The sequence below is a fragment of the Balaenoptera borealis genome, assembly GCF_965194805.1.
Source record: "Balaenoptera borealis genome assembly, chromosome: 3".
NCBI classification, from domain to species: Eukaryota; Metazoa; Chordata; class Mammalia; order Artiodactyla; family Balaenopteridae; genus Balaenoptera; species Balaenoptera borealis.
In genome coordinates this window covers 147311227-147332915 of record NC_138866.1, presented here as the reverse complement: position 1 = coordinate 147332915, position 21689 = coordinate 147311227, and the positions used below count along the sequence as shown (strand labels likewise).

Below are 21689 nucleotides of genomic sequence, written 5' to 3'. Positions count from 1 at the left end.
TGGTACGCAGTACACAAAGGTTGTGCGGAGGGGATGGGGAAGCCTAGAGACGGGAGAACCTGGCTGGGAAGCCCCCTCCCCCATCTGACGCAGCCAGAGATGAAGGGAAGGTAAAAATGCAGAAGAGCAGTGGGCCGAGAACAGCCGAGGAGTGTGGCCTGGCCTCTCCTCTCTCACAGCAGCCAGCGTGATTCATCCCCGGCCTCCATCCCAGCAGCGTCCCTGGCAGCGTCTGCCTCCTGAAGCTGATGCTGTAATCAACATTTATTTTGCAGTCACCCACACACCCAAGTCGAGTACGGATTTATGCCAGGAGAGGAGTAAAGGATGCCTCTCTCATTCACGTAATGCCTCCATGTATCTCCTGAGGGGAGGGACAGCTGGGGAAACATTTAGGCTGAGTGTACACACGCAGACCTCAGACGCATACAGCTGTCCGTGCAAGCTATCATCAGCGGCAAGCAGGAACACCGTGCAGCCCATTCTTTCCTTAGTCACCTAACGAACCACACTTTCACACGGTGAGATGTGGGTCAGGACCCACATGATGGGTGGATGCCCGTGGTCTTGAGTACTTTGCAGTCCAGCCGGGAGGATGCATGTGGGGGCATGGGGCAGCCCATGATGCAGACATGAGATAAGAGGTTCAGGGGAGACTGCGGAGAGAAGGCAGGGGGAAGAGGATGGGGGCACTGCAGAAAGGCCCTGCTGGGGTCTGTACACTACCAGGAGCTAACAGGGAGGGGGAATCTCATCCGCAGGCTGGACGAGAGGTGGGAGGAGAACCGGAGGGCAGTGGGGCCCGGGAGGGCCTTGAGGGCAGGTCCCTGGAGGAGGGTGGGTCCACAGACATCAGAGGAGAAGGTGGTCAGGGTGGCCACCTCAGCCCAGAGTGGGAACTGGTTTCCTCTTTGATCTGGATCATAAAGGATGACACTGAAGCCCATTAGAAGACCTCACCTTGGGACTTCCCTGGTAGTCCAGCAGTTAAGACTCCACGCTCCCAATGCAGGGGGCCGGGGTTTGATCCCTGGTCAGGGATCCATGCCGCAACTAAGAGCCTGCACGCTGCAGCTAAGACCCGGCACACTGCAGCCAAATATATATATATATATAAAGAAGAACTCACCTGCAGAAGGCTGAGCTCTGGGCCATGTGTCCCCAGCCGCTAAAATTCAAATGCATGTGGTGTGTGACCCAAAGGCCAAAATGATTTAAATGGAGGTGACCATTATAAAATAAGCAAATTGTCTGGCCATCGCTAGAGATGTTTGCGGTGGACTTGGAAGGTTTCCTCACCACTCTCCCTGTGGTGGGGACAGCCTGTGGGGTTGAGGGTCCTCAGGGCAGGCCGTGGAATGCAGGGTGGGGCCCCTTGGCTGAGGGCAGCAGGAAGGTCTGGAGTGAGCTAGGCCACTTCCTGGCTGTAAGTCCTTGAGCAAGTTGCTTCATCTCTCAGAGCCTCAGATCCCTCAACTGTAAAATGGGAATGACAGCTGCCTTTCCCACAGGATGGCCAAGATGATGTGAGTGAAAGTACCTGGCACAGGTGCTGCCATTTGATAAATTGTAATTTTTCGCTTTTACCGTTGCAACGTATGTAAACACACGATGTGAATCACCTACGGCCCCGAAATATTTGATATATTCTTACTGTCACTAAAAATATCTGTCATAAATCCCACAAAGGAGTGATAAGTGCATGAACATTTGGAAAAAGCAGCTATTTTGAGGGAGAAAAAGTAACCAAATCAGGTGTAAGGGGAGAGATGCTGGAATTGAACCCAGTCTCGAAGGAAGGTTCTAGCTCAAGTTTTTGGCCCACACAAGAACCCCTGGGTTGCCTGGGGGGGCCATGAAGGTCCCTTGGGCCCCAGGACCCAGAGTGGAGCTGTGGAGAGGTGGGAAGACCTTTCCTGGGACACGTGGAGAAGCCTTCGTCACAGATGCCAGATGTTTTCTCTTTCGTAAAATTTTGCAACTCAACGGGGTAGCTCAAAAGACCAAATTTCTAAGAGAATTACAAAACCCAACTCTCCTCACCAGAATGTAGTCTCTTTCTGGGATCACTGGGCACCTTCTCAGTCTCACCACTAATAGCCGGGATGACCCACCCTTAGCAAACAGAGCCCCGATGGGTCACAGGGTGAAGGGGCGATTCCGAGAATAAGACCCCTGTGCTGGCCTCAATTCCTTGAAACTAAAACGCCCAGGAAGCTTCTTGTGTGAAGACCGTGCACACTTACATGTGCGCCGGCCAGGAGGCAAGGGTCAGGAACACTCAGGACTTCCTCCGAGAGGCTCAGTGGATTCCCTCCTCTGAACACCCCCAGATCTGAGTGTCAAAGTGCACAATGAAGCAAGTTCTTCTGGGACCCAGAAACACAGGCTGCGCAGGGGAACGAGCACACCCACTTCCACGGGCAGAGCCGTCGACGGTTTACAAAGTCCTTTCCAGGCACGATGCCACTGGGTCCTCCCCACCCGGTCTGAGCAGCCAGCCGTATGGGCAGCACCTGTGTGGGCAGTGCTCTTAGTCCCATTCGACAGGTGGCAAAATCCTGATGTTAGTGGACTGGCTGACGGTCCTGAGAGCACAGGGCCAGCCTGTGCCAACTCTCAGCGCATTATCTAATAGCAACCATAGTCTGTGTGGTTGGTACTGGTACCACCCCCCTCATTCTACGTATAAGGAAACTGAGGCACGGAAAGGTTAAGAACGCCTTTAGAGCAGTGCATTCCTTGTGATTGCTTCCACAGAGATAAGCGGCAGCGTTTAGAAACTTTTACAACAATTTGACGTTGCTATGACATCTAGGCAAGGTTGATAAGTTATCAGTCTGCAAGGATTAGAAATAATAATAATAGTTTAAAAACAGGTTGAGAAGTACTGGTTTAGTGTCCAGACTCTGGAATCTGAAGGCCTGAGTTTGAATCCCACCTCTGCTACCTCCCATCATTGTGACTATTTCTCCTGACTAAGGGGGGAGTGCTGCTGACAGCACCTGCTTCACGAATGAAAATATTCAAAGCGCTTATAGCAGAACCTGGCAGCCTGTTTGCTACTATTATTAGCGTTTGGTAACTTGCCTGGGGCCACAAGGCGACTTACTAGAGGAGCCAGCTCCTTGCGGCCAGGTCTTAAAGGGGGGATTGACCATCAGGCTCTCTGCCACCCTGGAATCGGGGGACCCAGGAAACATGTCTGTCTCCGAAGCCTGTTCACAAATACAGACCCTCTTGCCCCTGCCAGGGAGCTGCCTTCACAGGCTCTCCTTTCATCTCTAGGCCAGGGTGCTGTGGTTGCCTTAATGGGGTGTAAGGAGATGTTCTTGCCCAAACTGGAAAAACCTGATGAGCAGCCAGGCCCGCCCTGGCAGGCTTGGGTTTGGCAGCAAGGTGTCTTAAGAGGCTGGCAGGGCCAGGGGGGCAGTGGTAGCCCCCCAGGGAGACGCTGCAAGGGATGGTGTCTGCTCGCTGGGTATCTCCATCCCTTCTCTGGAGTACAAATCCCTACCATCCGTGGAGGCAGGATTTGTTACCTCCACTCACAGCTCACCTGTCTCAGTCACCCAGACGCAGAGGGAGGACACAGCCTCTTCCCAGCCCTTTGGAGTCCCAGGCTGTCCTCCTCCGAAGGGTATGTCATCCACTGAACTTGCACACAGTAGGTGCTCCACCCGTGTCTCCTGAATACACCATCCTTCAGGGGGGTTCAGATCCACCTTCCTGACCTTCTTCCTGTCCTGCTGTCCCCACCTGTGCTGCTGTCCCTCCCTGCTCATGCCACCCTCTGTGCCTTGTGCTGACTTGTCCTTCTACCTTCCTCCACGGATGTGGCTGGGACTCTGCCCCAATTTTGCTTGGGGAGGGTCCTGTGCCCTGAGGGGGTAGGGGATGGGGCCCTCCTTTGTCTGGGGCTCTCCAATTACACAGCACTTGGCTGTGTGCTGTGCTGTATCCATTTCACAACTGCTGAGGACAAATTCAATTGACACTTCAACAAACATTTATGAGGGACTTCCCTGGCAGTCCAGTGGTTAAGACTCTGCGCTTCCAATGCAGGGGGCACGAGTTTGATCCCTGGTCGGGGAACTAAGATCCCACATGCTGCGGGGTGCGGCCAAAAAAAAAAAGAAAATATAAAACAAACATTTATGAAGCGCCTACTACGGGCCAGCTGTGCTGGGTGGGTGGGATGGAGATACAGGGCTTACCCTTGGGAGGTTCCCTTCAACCCAGACCTCAAGGCCTGGCAGCTTGTGCCAGGACACTTGGGCCTGGAGCCCAAGCTCCACCTCACCCAGGCCACACACCCCAGGGCTCCTTCCCAGAGATCTCTGTGTCTCTCCAGGTGCCCGGGCCCCGTCCTGGGGTCCCTGGGCAATTTTGAGCTAGACTGAGGCCCCTATGTCCCGGGGACCCAGAGCTGCAGACTTGGCCCTTTGTCTTGTGTTCTGAAAGGGTGCAAAAGGACTTCCAGACCTGCAGGCTGAGGTCCTCCCTCCACAGGGAAGAAATAGGCCCCCAGACCTCGCCCCTCTCTCCTCCAGGCCTGCCCCTGCCTCTCAGGCAGCCCTGCTCCTCTCACATGGCTTTCACCATGTCTAGGTGCAGCCCCTGACAGTCCCCAATTTCTTGCCTTCTCTCCACCTCCTGAACGGGGGTCAGGTCCCCGTCCTCCATCGCCTCCTCCATCCCTGCTCCTCTACTCTGTCTCCTCTACTGAAGCTAAACTGTCCTCTACTGAAGCTAAACTGTCCTCTGGAAGGTGACAGGTGAGCCCTGCAAACAGAGGCTCTGATTTGGGTCTTCTCCCTGACCAGGCAACAGCTGCCGCCCCACCTCGACTCCAGCCGGTCACGCTGCCCTCTATCTCTGCCTCTCCTTTGCCTCCTTCATCCCAGTGGTGCCAGGCTCAGGCCTTGGTCTCTGCTTTCTCGTCCTATAGGGGTTCCCTCGGAGAAAGCCTCTCCCCTGTGTTTCAACTCTCACCGCCGTGCTGATGCCACCAGGCCCACGCCTCTACCCGGGCCCTGCAATGTTCCCTAGACGTCGGACCTTCAATCAGCACCTGTCTAAACCCCAAGGATCACTTGGCTCCTTGGAGCCAGCCACTGCTGCCAGCTCCCTCCTTTCTGCTGTTCCAGTTTTCCAGCCTCCTCTCCAGGACACCAGGGCCAGCCAAGGCAGGCCCGCTGTCTCCACGGCCGGGGCCACGCCAGACAACCATGATGCCGTGTGTGAACCTGGCCTTCCTCCCCGTGCTCAGCCCTGCCCCAGGTTCCCACGGTCTCCCTGAGCCCTTCCCCGGCCAGAAGGCCAGGCTCCTACAGAGGAGGGAGGTCTGGGGGCTCCTCCTCATCCACCTCTGGTCCTCACCATCACATCACGGCCCACCCTGGGGCCAGGCAGAAAGGGAGCCCGTCCCCAGGGCTCTGTCTGCATCCTGCAGGCGGTGCCACCAGGTCTGTAGCCAACTGTCCTGGTGACCGATTCAGGAACTGCCTGACCTGTGATGAACAGCTTCCTCTGGTCTGATGGAGACCCTTCCCGAACAGCCTTCCCTCTCAAAGGAGGAGCCCAGAGGAAGCCGGTGTCCTGCATGGTGGCTCTTTTTTACACATTTAGAGCGCGGCGAAAAGGAAAACATCCACATTCTCCCTTCCTCAAATAAACCGACTTCCCTACTCATCCCGTCCCTTGGAAACAGAAGCACCATTCAAAAAGAAAAAGGAAAAAAGAATTAAAAAAAAAAAAAAGAGAAAAAAAGAGGCAAAAAGAAAAAAAAAGCAACTGAATAGAAGAAGAAGAAGAAAAGGGACAAAAAAAGAGAAGGAGAAGAGAGCGGTCCCCGAGGGAGCTGGTGAGCGCTGAGAATGAAAGGCAGAAAAGTGAAGGGAAGGAAAGCAGAGATACAAAGGGGGAGAGAAAGACAGAAGCTTTGAAAGAAAGAATGTTCCAGCATGAATACAGCATGCAGGGGAGAAGGGAGCGCTTGAAAAGGAGCAGCCAGACGCAGTGACCCCTCATTCACAGAAGGTGCCAATCACCGGGACAATGCAGACCCTTTCTTCTTTTCTCCTTCTCTCCTTTCTGGGGAGAGAGGGAGGGAGGGAGAGGCTGGGAACTGCAAGTTAATTCCTAAAAGTACAGAAAATAAATGCAGTTCCCCTGGAGAAGCATCAAAGGGCTGCTTTAAAGGCTTCCCCCGAAACTCACTACACCCACAAGAGAAGTGCTGCCTCTCGGGGAGCGGGGGGCACAGGCCGGCGGCCATCAGCTTTATTTCAGGGTCAGCCGCCCCTGCACCGGCCTGGCCGCCCCGCTGTGGCTCCTCCCATTGGGTCCCGGGTGAGCCAAGGCCGGGAGAGACCCAGGCCGCGACACTGTGGGTGAAGCCTGGCCTCCGTGGGCAGCTTGGCTCTCTTGGTTCTCCTGCTCTAGTCTGAGAGTTTGAGAGCCCAGGTAGGAGGGCAAAGGAGGAGGGTTTGAGTGAGGCAGCTGTTCTGGCTGGAGGCCAGCCTGGGCCGTGTCAGCTCAGGAGGCACTGGATACCAGTGGAGGGAATGACATTTTGAATCGGCCCTGGGACGGGGTGTCCTCGCCTGGGACTGCTTCAGGGAAGCCCAGTGCCTGCTCAGGCCAGGCTGTGGTTCCAGGAGGGTGAGAGGGTGGTGGGTTCGTCCGTTTCACTGGCTGCCAACTGTTGGATCAGTGTCCTTACAAGGGAGGGGCCTCTGTGGGCACTGTGGTCACATCACAGATCAGCACTCTCCTGAGTTGGCCAAGACCCAAAGACTAAAACACATGTAGGTGCCCCAAACTACCTCAAGTCCCTCTTTCGAAACAGGCCTGGATCTGGACTCTGTCCTTCCCTCTTTCCCGCAGGCAGACACCGGTTATGACGGGGTGTCGACCATGTATGGGGCCTGTGCTACGCTCTGGGGTAAGCAGTGCACAGGATGGTCCCTGCCCGCCTACGACCCTCAGTCTAGTGACCAAATGTCTCCCCAAATGTCCCTCTGAGATCCCAGGTGAGCATCCCTGGCCCCTCTCTTTGTCTTCCTTTCTCTTGCTCTTCCTGTCTCTCAATACTCAGTGAATCATGACGAAACCTGAAATGGGGTCACCTTTATGCAGAGGTTTCTTTTTCCTTCTGATCATCCAAACGCTGGATAATGAGAAATGCCTGGGAGCAGAGAGGCTGAGTGGAGGAAGACTGATTGGTTTATTGATTGATTGAGCGAGCCTCAACCTCACTCATCTATTGAGCAATCAGTCTGTGTGGAGCTCTGCGGCGTGGGCTGCGATTATAAAGCGACGAGGACCAATCCGAGGCCCTGAGATGCTTGAGGCCGACCTAGTGGGTGATGGGGGTGGGGGTGCAGCACAGATCCGGGAATGAAAACACTGCCTTTGCTAGCTTCACCTGGGAAAGGCTGTTGTTAAGTTGGAACAGGCCCAGAAGGGCCTCCAAACCCAAGAAAGGAAGCCATGAGAAGGGGGCACACAGAAAATGCAAGGGAACTCAGGGCCAGAAAAGTCACTGAACCACCAGGAGCATATCATCACGCTAGCATTTCAATCCAACAAATGCGAATTCCAACAAATATTTATTGAGCACCTGCTATGTGCCCACCAGCTCCTTGGCATTCCTAGGAAGACAGCAGTGAACAGGACCCAGCCGGAGCGGGGGTGGGGGGGTGGGGGGAGGCCACAGGCAAGAAAACAGGCGATTGTATTTAGTGCACTAAGGTCTGTGTGACGGTGACAGCAGGGGGCTATGGGGGCCCAGAGGAGGAGCAGCCTAGGGGAGGTGGCAGGCGGGGCAGCAGAGGGGGTGGGTGTGTCAGGGAAGCCTTTTCAGAGGAAGCGGCATGGAGTCTTTTTAATATACCAAAATGAACTAAATTTTCATTTGTTTTGAAGAAGCTTGAAAGAATTTCACTGGTGAGATACCCCAGTGTCCAGAAAACAAAAAAGAACCGATGAATGAACTAATAGATAAAATATCTGATAGATGTTTTCTCGATCTTTTGGTGTACTGGGAAGAATCAGAGATAGAGAAAACCAAGCAGGTGAGGACAATAATGAATTCTTTTTAAAAAAGTAATAGCTCAGGACGGGAATAAAGACACAGACCTACTAGAGAATGGACTTGAGGATATGGGGAGGGGGAGGGGTAAGATGTGACAGGGTGAGAGAGTGGCATGGACATATATACACTACCAAATGTAAAATAGATAGCTAGTGGGAAGCAGCCGCATAGCACAGGGAGATCAGCTCGGTGCTTTGTGACCACCTAGAGGGGTGGGATAGGGAGGGTGGGAGGGAGGGAGATGCAAGAGGGAAGAGATATGGGAACATATGTATATGTATAACTGATTCACTTTGTTATAAAGCAGAAACTAACACACCATTGTAAAGCAATTATACTCCAATAAAGACGTTTAAAAAAAAAAAAAAGTAATAGCTCAGGGACTTCCCTGGTTGCACAATGGTTAGGAGTCCACCTGCCAATGCAGGGGACATGGGTTTCGAGCCCTGGTCCGGGAAGATCCCACATGCCACATGCTGCAGAGCAACTAAGCCTGTGCGCCACAACTACTGAGCCCATGTGCCACAACTCCTGAAGCCTGCACGCCTAGAGCCCGTGCTCCGCAACAAAGAGAAGCCACCGCAATAAGAAGCCTGCGCACCGCAACAGAGTAGCCCCCGTTCGCCATAGCTAGAGAAAGCCCACGCACAGCAATGAAGACCCAATGCAACCAAAAATAAATTAAAAAAAAAAAAAAAGTAATAGCTCAGTGCTAGGCTCAGCAGTGAACGATATTTATATTGTGAATTTACCCCCAAATCATGATAGAACGATATTAGCAGGAAAGGCAGTAATATGGAGGCAATAGGTAACATCCAAAATTGGTAAATTGAGAAGCAGTAGAATAAACGTTTTTTCAGAGTATAGAGGTGAATAACAGAAAGGAGAAACTAAAAGGAATTGAGAACAGTGAACCGGTCTGGAGGGCTGGAGCGGGGGGAGTGAGGTGGGCAGGGGGCCTGCTGCTTTATCCGTGTAAGCCCTTCAGTACTGTTTGACATAAAAAAAGATGCATATGCATTACTCTGATAAAAGACAAAATTAAATGCAAGCAAACAAGCAAAAGAGGCTTGGCAAAGGAGTCACTGTTAAGTCAAATTGGGATCACTCTGAACTCCTTGGAGGACTCAGCCAAGAAACAGAAAGGGCACCGTGCTTATACGCTTATGAGAATAGAAATTGCTTTGAGAAAGAACAGAATTCAGTGGGCTCCTGCCCAAGATAACACAATTAGGGGGAACAGGATGGAGGGAAAAAATCTTGAGGAAAGAACCTGCAGAATACAGGCATGTGGCTTTAACAACGAGACCCATAGCACGAGGAACCCTTCCCTGGGGGACCAGGAGACCCAGAGACCAGGGTGCGGCTACCTAGCACTCTCTTGCAGGGGCCCAGATCCTCAGGGGGTGTATTCGTGCAGCCGAGTTGGCTGAAGGCAGCATGATCTACATACAGGGAGGGTGGTGGTCGAGCGCGCCAGCCTGAGCCCAGGGACCCTTCGCTTCACCCCACCCCAGCCCGAGCTTACACTCAGCGTCGTGGCCGCCGCAGCCAAAGGGCCCTCGTGCTCTGGCACTCGCACACATGTGCTCCTTGTTCTCACCAGCCTCTCCTGCTGTATGTTATAGTCTTTTCCAAACCTTTTAAACTTGAAACGTGTAACAGCCAACGCCCCACTTGTCCAGGGGTCTCCTCTCTGGCAACCTCAAATTCCCCCAAGAACAGAGAATGCAGGGTATTATCCCCAAAAGCAGAGAAAGCCTACAAGTAAATCTGAAGCGAGTGCCTCCAAGAGGGGCCTTTGGTGTCACAGTCACTCTTCCCTCCATGGGACAGAGCCCCTCACTCACAGCCTTTGGACTCAGTTCTCACAAGCCTGTTTATCTGGCTTCCCAGACCACAGCAGATGCAAGTTGCAAATTAAAAGGAGGAGCAGGGCAGTGGGAGGCATGCCACTGTTGCAGGCTATAAGAACTGACAGCGAGGGTGCAGGATAAAAAATTCACCAAACGGCAGCCTGGGACCATTTGGGGTGGGGTTAGCAACACCTCAGAACACAGTTCAGTAACTAGACTCACATCCATGACTCAGAGTCATCAAGACAGGTGACAGGTATTGAGCATATTCAATAGCCTCAGTCTAGCACTCCGGGATGCGCATGTTGGGTCCAGGGCTGAAGTTCAGTGACACCACCTTGTAACTTACCCAGTCCTGGGGCAAACACAACAAAGGCATCAACTCTGCCCAATCTCCCAGACGCCACTGCAGTGGTGGGTCAGCAGGGCTGGGCTCTGGTCCAGTTCTGCCAAAGCCATGCACCTGGGCACAAACTCAACCTCTCAGAATCCCATCTACTAAATAAAGAGAACGCCTTGCCCAATCAAGCTAGGCTTGCTGTGGATCAAGTGAAATGCTCTTTACAGTCAACTGAAGCATTTTATAAATATAATGTCATGTTACTAAAGCCCCCTCTTTTTCTGGGTGGCTGGACAGGACATCCCATGACTCACACGGGGGGAGGGGACAAAGGAGTTACCCTCCACTGTACCTTCTGCCTTAGGACTTTTTTTAGACACAACGAAGCAATTATCAGGCGAGTTTCAAAACCATGCAGACTTATACTTGAATATACTCAATCAGACAAAGCCAGAATCCATTCTACAAGGCCTGCCTGGACTCTTCAAAGCCAATGTCACACATGCACACACAAAACAGGGGGACTGTTCTAGATTAAAAGAAGCTAAGAAAGCATAACCAAATGCAACACGTGAGCCTTCCTGGACCAGGAAAAGAACCTAAAAAAGACATTTTTGGAGGACAACTGGGAAAACTTGCATAGGACTGTTTATTAGGTGATATTATTACTTTTAAAATTTATTTATTTTTGGCTGCATTGGGTCTTCGTGGCTGCATGCGGGCTTTTCTCTAGTTGCGGTGAGCGGGGGCTACTCTTCATTATGTTGCGCGGGCTTCTCATCGCGGTGGCTTCTCTTGTTGTGGAGCACGGGCTCTGGGCACGTGGGCTTCAGTAGTTGTGGCTCACGGGCTCTAGAGCGCAGGCTCAGTAGTTGTGGCGCAGGGGCTTAGTTGCTCCACGGCATGTGGGATCTTTCCCGACCAGGGCTCGAACCCGTGTCCCCTGCATTGGCAGGTGGATTCTTAACCACTGCGCCACCAGGGAAGCCCTAGGCTGGGAAACCCTTATTGAATAAGGGTAATTTTTTAGGTAATTTTTCAATAAGGGAAACCCTTATTGAATAAGGGTAATTTTTTAGGTAATTTTTCTTTCGCTCCTAAAAGATACCTGCTGAAGTATCTTTTCAGGGGTGAACCATCATGCTGCCTATAACTCACTCTCATATGATTCAGCAAAACCATTTGAAAGAGAGTGAGATAAAAGATAAAACAAACGTGGCAAAATGGTAACAATTGTGACCCTAGATGAAGGTTCTTAGCTTTTCTGTTAGGCTTGACATTTTCAAAATAAAAAGTGATGAGGAAACAGACCATGCGGGCGAATTGTGACTGTTCTCTGCATTTGCTGGGCCGATCTTGGTTTGTTACGCAACGTGCCCGATGCAAAAGTGATGTGCTAATGATGAAGAGATGAGCCACTGCAGTGCTTCCCAATCTGCACAGTTCATGCAGGAAAATATAATGGGGAAATATACTGGGACTGTACACTGGGGTACACAGCCCTGCCCCACCCAGGTGCCTGAGGGCTGAGAGGAAATCAATACCTGGGCACAGCTTAGTGGCTCCAGCACTCAGCTCAGCATGTTGGCAGGCAAGCCAGGCCTGTGGGTCAAGGAGGGTAGACACTGTCAGGTCCTCACTTGCTTCTCTGCTTCCTCATCGAGTCTTCCCCTGGAGGAAGGGGGGAACTTCTCCCTCAAACCTATCTCCCTACAGGTCTGGAAACACAACATCCAGATTGTAATACTTTATGCCTGGGCCCATCACTGCCCAGATCCCGAGTTCTTTGCGGGCAGAAGACAAGGATGCAGACTGTGGGGATTAGGAATGCCAAAGATGCTCTGTCAGTTAGAACCACAGCACACCTGTTGGAGATCATTCTGACTGTAACGTTCTAGTTAGCCCTCACCTAGCCAGGTGGTGGCCTGAAACTCCTGACTCTGCTGCCCAGGGGCGGTACTCACTGGTGATCAGGCCTCAGCTTCCCCTTCTGAAGAAGGTCCCTTCCAGCTGACTCTCTAGGGGTCCCATATCTGCTTAGTGCTCCCTTAGTTCATCCTGGTCAGGGCTCAGAGCTGGGTAAGCAAGACAGCCTTCCCATCAACGGAGAAAAATCCCAGAGCATTCCTGTCCTGGGCAAGTCTGGCAACTGCCTCCTGCCACCTTCCCAAAGTGTTCATAAGGGATTCCTGGACTTGTGGCCCTGGGGGAGCAAACGCAAACACCCAGGATGGTCCACCTCCAGAGACTTTGGTAATTTTTAAAAGCCCCTCCGATGATCGAAATGTGACCAGGGTGGAGTCCATCTCCCAGGGGACCAGGTCCTCAGAACTGAGCCAGACCTTTAATTCAGTCCTGCTGCCCCTCCCCACCCCCAGCTGTTCCTGATGCCCACCTTCGGAAGCCTGCCATCCCTCTCCTTCTCCCCACCTTCCAAGACCTCTTGCATTCTTCAAGACACTTGTGGCTCAAGTGCCCCTTTAGAACCCCAGGCTGCCTGCCTCTCCGGAGGGCAAGGCCGTGAAGGCCACACATAGGATCTGGTGCCTTTCACAGGCATCGGGAAACCAGAGGAGGCTTTTAGGAGAGGATATATCATGATCCAGTGGCTGTTTTGAAAATCCTTCTGGTTACTGTGTGGAGAGGGTGAGGGAAGGCCAGGACAGTGTCCCACTGGGCTTATCTACTTAGCCCCTTGTAGCACTCTGCCCCCCAGCTCCAGGCCTGCATGGAAGCGTGGAAGCTGCTGCCTTGGGAGCCATGGCCAGGTCTGTCCCCAGGGCTCACGCGTGTCACAAGGAAGAACGGAGCAGGCTTTCTTTCCACTGTGGCCAGTAGTGCTGACAGCTGACTGTGGGGTGGAGGCAGTGAGTGACGAATGCTAACAATGAGAATTCATTCCAGGCTCCCAGTGGGCAGAGACCATCTGGACAGAGCCAGAGGCCACTGAAGGGACGTCCCTCGTCCCTCGGTGGGGGAAGGTGCTTGCTTGGACCACTCCAGAGAGAGGCTTTGGAAATCCAAGGAGCACTCTCCCTTTGCCCTTCAAAGGGACATTAAACTCAAACGGCACCAAATGAATGGGTGGAAAATGTTATACAGCAAACACGGGAAGGGTTTTCCCCCAGATAAAAGCAATGGAAGGAGGAAGAGAGAAATAGAGGTGGAGGGAGGGGGGAGGGCAGCAAGGATGGAGGGGAGGAGAGGAAGAAGAAGGAGGGATGGGAGGGAGGGAGGGAGGGACGGTCTCAGAGTTTTCTCAGGTTACAGAGAAAGGGGGAAGCAGGGTCAGGAGGAACAGAAAGGAGAAGTTGAAGTGGGAGTCACTCCAACCCTTGAGAAGAGCTGCCCATGGGGCAGAGTGGGGACAGCGTGTCTCAGAACTCACAGCTGGTTTGGATGTAAAGTCCCTCCTCTACCCAAGAGAAGCCTCACACAGAAGTTCACAAGGCTGGGCAACGCTGACCTCGGAGGCCGTCCCATGGGGCCCCAGGCATCATGCTCTGCTGCGGCCGTCTAGGAATTCGTACTAATTCTCAAACAAGGGGCCCTCATTTCCATTTTCACCAGGCCCCCGTGCAAATTATGTAGCCAGTCCTGGCTGACCTTTCCAAAGGACGTTTTGCTACAAAGGCAGGAGCAGGAAGGCCGGGACCGGCTCTGGCTGCTCTCCCTGTTTGCTAACCAAATACTCGCTGCGCGTTGTTGACTCAGCCACCAGGTAATAGTAAGCACAGGGCTCCCCACCCCAGCTGAAGAGCCTGACTCCAATGAAACGTGCGTGGAGCTGTGCCTGTGCGTGTCCTGTAAGTGTAAGCGTTCAAGAGGCTGAGAGGGGGACTTCCCTGGTGGTCCAGCAGTTAAGACTCCACGCTCCCAATGCAGGGGGCCCGGGTTCGACACCTGGTCAGGGAACTAGATCCCGCATGCGTGCCGCAACGAAGATCCCGCGTGCCACAACTAAGACCAGGTGCAGCCAAATAAATAAATAAATATTTTTTAAAAAAAGAGATTGTGAGGGTCTGCCACACACCAGGCACCAAGGGGTCCTGACCTCGGCGCTGCGCGCAGAAAGCATGGCCCTGCTGAGGCCGAGAGCCAGCCTGACAAAACCCGCCCAGTCCTGGGAGACCCGCCTTCCAGTTGGCTGGCGGATGAGGAGGCATCAGGACCTCCTCGCCTCCGGATCCTCCACCATGGGGGATGCCAGCTGGGGTGTTTGGGACCACGACTGTGCCTTGTGCTGTGGCTCCCACATTATTCGAGAGACCACCGTAGGGTCACCAGGTCTCCAAGTGAAGTGCTGAGGCAGACCCAGCTCAACACCACGGCCAAGCCCAGGTCCCCCCCCTACTAGTGCTCCCCTTCTCTGCTGGTCCTTCACTCAAGGGCCAAGATGCAGGCCAGGGACCCCCAAATCCCAACACTATACTGGCCTCTCTCCCTGCCAGCACCACCTTTCTGAAGACCAAAGGCAGAGTCCCTGCAGGCTCCCCTCGCACCAGCAGGGAAAGCTTGGGGTCTGCTGCCCCAGCCTGGGGTCCTTCCCGAGGCCCCTGCCATCAGGCCTCCTCTCCTGAAGGGGCAGAGGACCCTAGCAGCATCATTTCCAAGGGCTTGTAGTTCACATCATCAAAACCTCTCAAGCCCAATCTGGAGGGTAACTTGGAAGGGGCCTAAGTCCCCGCAGGTGCCAGGTGTGCAAAGGAAACACACCTGCAGGCAAAGCCAGAGGCAGCTGGACCCCGGCACCCCGCCCATGGCCAGGACAAAGCCAGGCTCAGCAGGCCTGCAGGGTGTCCGGGCCAAGGGCAGGCAGGCCTCTCAGAAGGGGCCAGGAGAGTAAGCCGAGGAAGCAGGAGGCCAGGCCTGAGAGAGAGGGCCCGCCAGGAACTGAATTAATCAGCAGGAAACTGATGGTTATTTCCTGACAACTCCACCACCACCACCACCACCAAGAGCACAGAAAACACACACACAGGAATTCAGAAACAGGGAGGGCAGCTGGCAACTTCCTGGAGACCCACAATGCAGCCACTTTTTCAAATACCATAGACAAAACAACACAGAGCACCCTCCCTTTCCCAAGTGCACACGGTGTGTGGAGCCTCTCGTGTGTGTTATCTCATTTCTATCTTGCACGAAAACCTTTCCAGGAGGGACTGTCATTCCCCGTTTTCTAAACTCTGAGGTGCAAAGCAAAGGGAGAGGACCAAGGTCACAACTAGTGGTACCCAAGTTTCCAAGGCCAGGCTTGGCAGGACTCCGATGGCCGTCTCTTAAACCACCTCGCTCCACCCTGGACCAACAAATCTCTCCCCCAGGCTCCACGACCAGGGTTTACAGGAATCCTATGGCACGAGAGGAAGGGCTCAAAATAGAGGAGTCAGCTGGTGTGGCAGTGGACCCCCTTCTGCATGAAGTGGCCTCTTGGGCTTTGGAGGGTGGGGGTGAGAAGTCTTCCACCTCTCCCCCAACTCTTCTTCTGCTTTCCACTTCTCCAACTTAAGAGCACATCTTTTAACATAGCCAGTGCTTCTCAAACTCTCTGCATTGGAAGATCTGTTTTATTTTATTTCATTTATTTATTTTTTTATTTATTATTTTTGGCTGTGTTGGGTCTTCGTTGCTGCACGCGGGCTTTCTCTAGTTGCGGCGAGCGGGGGCTACTCTTTGTTGCGGTGGGCGGGCTTCGCACTGTGGTGGCTTCTCTTGCTGCAGAGCGTGGGCTCTAGAGCATGGGGGCTTCAGTAGATGCGGCGCATAGGCTCAGTAGTTATGGCCCGTGGGCTCTAGAGCACAGGTTCAGTAGTTGTGGCGCACGGGCTTAGTTGCTCCGTGGCATGTGGGATCCTCCCGGACCAGGGCTCGAACCCGTGTCCCCTGCATTGGCAGGTGGATTCTTAACCACTGCCCCACCAGGGAAGCCTTGGAAGATCAGTTTTATTTGAATCCCTGGAAGGACTAACAGGCAGGTCATGGTCCCTTGACCTGTCACATGAAGTCAGTGATACCCACCCTGGTCCATACCCTGATCAAGATGGAGCTGCTGATCACCCACCTGGATGTCATCATGGCAATGTTAAACTATAAAAGTTTCTAAGCCTCACTCTCAATTTCTCTTGGTTGGCTAGCATCGGTCCATGGCCCATCCTTCTGTGTGGCGCTGGCCTAAGAAGGTATGACAGTGTTTATAAATTCAAAATTTTTTAATGCAGAGGTGTATCTTTCCTCTTAGGTGAAAATTCTACCCACGGGTAAAGAGCCTCAAATTTGCCCTTTCTTAATATTTCAAACATGCGTTCTTAATCTCCACTGTTTTGGGGTAAATGATTTTCCACAGTCATCTCTCCTGCCTCTCCTCTCTCTTAAAAGCGGAAAATAATACATTTAAGTTCCTTAAGTGTCCTTGGAATTTACATTCAGCGACACGTGACCTGCTGAATTCCATGAAGCTGAGGTGTGAAGAAAATGTTCTGTCAATGAGAAATTCACAAGTGCTCAGAACAGAACACAAAATTTGCAGTCCTTAACCATGGTCATAGCTCCAATGGGTTCCTACAGATGAAAACAGGCTTTGGTTTATACCAGCCGAAGCATTTATAGGTTAAATCTCAAAAGATAAAGGCCGCTTCAACAGTTCACAGTTGGCCCATGTTGGCCGTGACAAGACTGGCAGCTGGGAACCACCTGAAGGCATTACGACATGCAGATGCTTGGGTCCCGCCCAGATCCTGGGGACTTGGGGCTGGACACAGGGAAGTGCATTTTAACCAGCTCCCCAGCAGGGAATAACAGACGGTGTGGCCACTGAAAGTGCCCTTCTGCCTAAGAACCAGGGGTGAAGGGGTGTGACCAGTGGCCCAAAAGATTTGGTCTTGGGAAAGTAAAACAAGTCCAAACAAAACCAACTGGGTTTATTCCACTGAGGCAAGTGCTACATAAAGCCCTGGCATAGAGAGACCCACGGAATAAATTCAGTTTATTTGTTTGTTTGTTGAAGGTGGTCTCACATTCTCCACTTAGCTGGGCCTGGCACATAGCACACTCTCAACTAGTGTCAGCTGTTGTTCATAGACCAGGTTATTAAAGCCCAGAAGGCTTGTGATTTTGCCGAAAGTCAAGTTCTTGGTGAAACCAAGACTCGCCCTGGGACTCATGCCTCTGTCCTCTGTGCCTCAGTTTCCTCATCCATAAAATGGAGATAATACTTGCTTATTCTCATGGCTGTTGTGAAAATTAAATAAGGGAATGCCTTTGTAAGCACGTTTAGCCTGGTCTCTAGTAAGCACTTAATAAATAATAACTGTTCAGATAATCATTATCAATTTTGTAAGTCGAGATGACAAAAAATCTGTTTCCATGTGAGCTGGAATTTGTTTATTCCAGATGGTTCTTATTAGCACTAAATGCCCTGGACATACTGAATGGCCAGAATAGTCTCTGCACCTTGGTGGAGACTTTCGTTATGGGCCGGGAGAGCTAACCACCCTTCAAATACCCCACCCCATGACACACACCTGGCCTGCGCTTGCTCCTGGGGAGACCAGCTGGCTGGCGGAAGTTCTCTGCAAACATGCCCCTGGGCTGAGCCCCTCTGAGAGGTTTCCCAGTGGGCATTCGTCCAGAACATTTATTATGTCCATAATATGCCGGGCATGGTGCTGGGCACTGGACAAAAGAACAGCAATAAAGAGAGCAGAGCCTTCCCCTGCCATGAGCTTACAAAACTCTAAAGTGGGTATAAATTGTTTTTGATTAAAGATTTCTATTATAAAATTAATAAAACCACCCACTGCAAAGAGTTTGAAAAAGATGGAAGTGAAAAAAAATTAATACTCCTTCTCACCCTAACTCAACCGCTTCTTATGCATTTCTTCCTCGTCCTCTTCAAGCACATGGTTTTCACGGTTTTTTTTTTGTTTTTTATTTATTTTTGGCTGCGTTGGGTCTTTGTTGCTGCACATGGGCTTTCTCTAGTTGCGGCAAGCGGGGGCTACTCTTTGTTGAGGTGCGCAGGCTTCTGATTGCAGTGGCTTCTCTTGTTGTGGAGCATGGGCTCTAGGCGCGCGGGCTTCAGTAGTTGTGGCGCACAGGCTTTGTTACTCTGCGGCATGTGGGATCTTCCCGGACCAGGGCTCTAAAGCGCGTCCCCTGCATTGGCAGGCAGATTCTTAACCACTGAGCCACCAGGGAAGCCCTTTTCACATGGTTTTGATCATGGTGTGTACAATCTGGTGTCCTGCTTATTTTCCCTGGACGACACTAGCAAGTTTCCATGTTTCATGCTCATAATCAATAATCCATGTTCATAAACACAGAACATTTGGAAGAGTGCACAGATCACCGTTCGCCTGTCCATTCTTTCAGTGAAGGACATTCAGGTTGCTTCCAATTTGTCCACACTGCCTACAAAATGCCTTCATGCATTCATGCAGAAAGATAGAGGGAAGAGGCAAATGCTGTGTAATTTGAAGGTGTCAGATGGGCCTGGTTGAATAATGCCACTGTATGAACTTGAGCAAGTTACTTAACCTCTTTGAACTTCAATTTCCTCCCAAATGGGCATAACACCTCCATCATACAGTTGTGGAGAGGATTTAACAGGAGACCATCAGTAAAACACCGAGCAAGGGGCCTGATACTCAATAGATGTGTGCCTTCTTTTCTCTCATATATCACAAGGTCATGACTATGACTCCTGAGTGCCTTCTCAAGGACTAGGGCAATCTGCAGAGACACACTCAGAGCATGGTGTGCCAGCTCCCCAAACCCTCCATACAGATTGCTAAAATCTGGGAGACTTAGCATTTGCAAGCTGAAGTATTCAGGGGAGAAGTGATATGTGCTCTGCAATTTACTTAAAAATGGTTCAGGAGGGACTTATCTGGTGGCACAGTGGTTAAGAATCTACCTGCCAATGCAGGGGACATGGGTTCGAGCCCTGGTCTGGGAAGATCCCACATGCTGTGGAACGACTAAGCCTGTGTGCCACAACTACTGAGCCTGTGCTCTAGAGCCCACGAGCCACAACTACTGAGCCCACGTGCCACAACTAATGAAGCCCATGCGCCTAGAGCCCATGCTCAGCAACAAGAGAAGCCACCAGACTTTGCTCGCCGCAACTAGAGAAAGCTGTGTGCAGCAAGGAAGACCCAATGAAGCCAAAGATAAATAAGTAAATAAATAAATTAAAAAAAAAAAAAAAGGTTCAGGAAAAAAACATACACATGTACAGATGAAGCAAATATGGCAAATGTTCACTTCTGTTATATCTAGTCGGGTGTACGAGTATTTACTGTACTATTCTTTCAACTTTTCTATATATTTGAAATTCTTCATAATAAAACCTTGGGGAAAAACCTCTTGCTAATTTAAAAGGTAAAAAATGGTATCATGCTTTAAAAATTTGCATTGCATCCATTTATTTGCTCAACAGATATTAATTCAACACAGTCAGCAAATATTACTTCAATACAGTATCTGTCATGCAGTGAGTTGACCTGGTCCCTGACCTCATGGAGCATACCATCTGGCATTTCTTTGGGTTGGGTGTTTATTTGCTAATTATTAATATATAGTTTGTTCACTTTGTCTTCAAGTTTAAATCTTGATTTTTAAAACTAATATGTATAGGTTCTTGGTAGAATTAAAATATTAACCCTTCGGGGCTTCCCTGGTGGTGCAGTGGTTGAGAATCTGCCTGCTAATGCAGAGGACACGGGTTCGAGCCCTGGTCTGGGAAGATCCCATATGCCGCAGAGCAACTAGGCCCGTGAGCCATAACTACTGAGCCTGCGCGTCTGGAGCCTGTTCTCCGCAACAAGAGAGGCCACGACAGTGAGAGCCCCGCGCACCGCGATGAAGAGTGGCCCCCACTTGCCGCAACTAGAGAAAGCCCGCACACAACAACGAAGACCCAACACAGCCAAAAATAAAAAAATAAAATAAATAAATGTATTAAAAAAAAAAAAATTAACCCTTCAAGTGTCTCATGAGAAGCTCTTTTCCCCGCAGCTCTCAACTGTTTTGCAGAATTTACATAGCAGTTACAATTTTTTAAAGGTAGTCAAATCTGTTGAATTTTTTGATGACTTTTTTTATTTCTCAACTTTGGAAATCAACCTCCTGCCCAAAATTTGTTATAGAGTAAATTGTACATACTGTTATGTTTACTCCTTCTTTATGTTTCTGTTTCAGTATTATCCTGGTGACTAGCATTTTAAAAGCCATGTTAAACAGTGATGGTGATAGCAGGCCTCCTTATTTTGTTACTGGTTTCAACAGGAATGCTTCTAGTGTTTCTCAGTTAATTAACACTGGCTATTGGTTTGAAATTGATATCCTTAATCAAGCTGAGAATGCAGCCTTCTATTCCTTTTTTGGTGTATTGATTAGTTAGAAATGGATGTTCGACTTTAATCAATTATCCCCCTGCATATATTGGAATCAATCTGACTTTACTTCTTTAACCCATTAGCATGACGCAGTTACTATATTAAGCTTTCCTAATATTGACAATTCCCCCCCACTTGCCCCACTGGGTTATGGTGGATGACTTGTTTAACATATTATTGAATTCTATTTCCGACATAGCATTTTCATTCTTTAATATGGTCTCTTTGCCATGTTTAGCATCAGGCTGATTTTGCTTTGAAGAATGAATTGGAGAGCTCTCCATCTTTTGCTAAGCCATGGAATAGCTTAACATTATCAGTATTATCAAATCTAAAACAATTACCTAGCAAAAACACTTGGCACTGGTGTCTTCTTTAGGTAGAGGGGGCAGTAGTTGATGATGACTGCAAATTTTTTCTCAATTAACAACATATACATTTTCAGAAAAGCATTCGTTTAAATGAGATTTTCAAATTTAAGCCTAGTGTGCACATATTTTTATTTTTTAAAACCTCTCTACCTATTGCAATGTCCCCTTTCTCATGCCTATTATTTTTTTCTTTTCTCTCTTATTTTTCAAATAGATCTGCCAAAGGTTAGGCCACTTTACTGTTTGTTTAAAAACAGAATCAGCTCTTGGATATACTTGCTAATTTCACTGTATTTCTATTTTCTAATTCATTTATTTCTGCCTTTTTTATCTTTCCCATTTTCCTTAGGGGCTGTTTTTTATTCTTTTTTTCCCCCTAAGATCTCAGGCTGAATGCTTGGTTTATTTATTCTCTTTTTCTCTCTCCCCTTTTAATAATAAAAACATTTAAGGCAATGAGGATAGTGCCAGCTGTCTCCCATAGGTTTGGTTATGTGGCACTCTGGTTTTCAATGCTTTCTAAATATTTGTCACTATGTTCTTTATTTCTTCCTTGACCCAACAGCAATCTAGGAGAGTTTTAAATTTTTTCAAGTGGTTAGGCTTTCGTTCTAGTATGTTTAA

At 50.4% G+C, this 21689-nt stretch overlaps 1 protein-coding gene across 6 annotated transcripts in view; it reads right to left on the bottom strand.

Moving 5' to 3' along the window:
• The window catches only part of ZNF710 (zinc finger protein 710), a 67150-nt gene that overhangs the window by 24325 nt on the left and 21136 nt on the right, over positions 1–21689 (bottom strand). Inside the window, exon 1 of one of the 6 annotated variants that reach the window (XM_082388330.1) lies at positions 11842–12455. The exons of the other annotated variants lie outside the window; for them this stretch is intronic. The gene's annotated coding sequence lies outside the window, so the exon portion shown is untranslated. Of the gene's footprint in view, positions 1–11841; positions 12456–21689 lie in introns of those variants that run through there. 6 annotated transcript variants of the gene reach the window in all.